Source organism: Penaeus monodon, chromosome 29 (assembly GCF_015228065.2).
Source record: "Penaeus monodon isolate SGIC_2016 chromosome 29, NSTDA_Pmon_1, whole genome shotgun sequence".
NCBI classification, from domain to species: Eukaryota; Metazoa; Arthropoda; class Malacostraca; order Decapoda; family Penaeidae; genus Penaeus; species Penaeus monodon.
In genome coordinates, this window is record NC_051414.1 from 7,771,276 (window position 1) to 7,771,562 (window position 287).

The following is a 287-nucleotide window of genomic DNA, read 5'->3' on the forward strand; positions in this document are numbered from 1 at the left end:
CAAATGAAAATTATTGTCCGAAAGGATTTTTAATAATAGAAATGATTTTTTATGAAAATTATGAATGAGTGATTGTTTTACCAAGTTGTGATCTAGAAAATGACATTTTTGAATTTTTACAATATTTAATCAAAAGGGAATAAAAAACTTGTTCATCTTTTTTTAGTAGAAATTTATCGTTCATTTTTTTTACGAGGAGGCCTGTTGAAATGTGCACATGTGAGAGTACACATGCATAAACATTTTCATTCACACTCCCCCACCACACACACGTTTGATTTTTACTT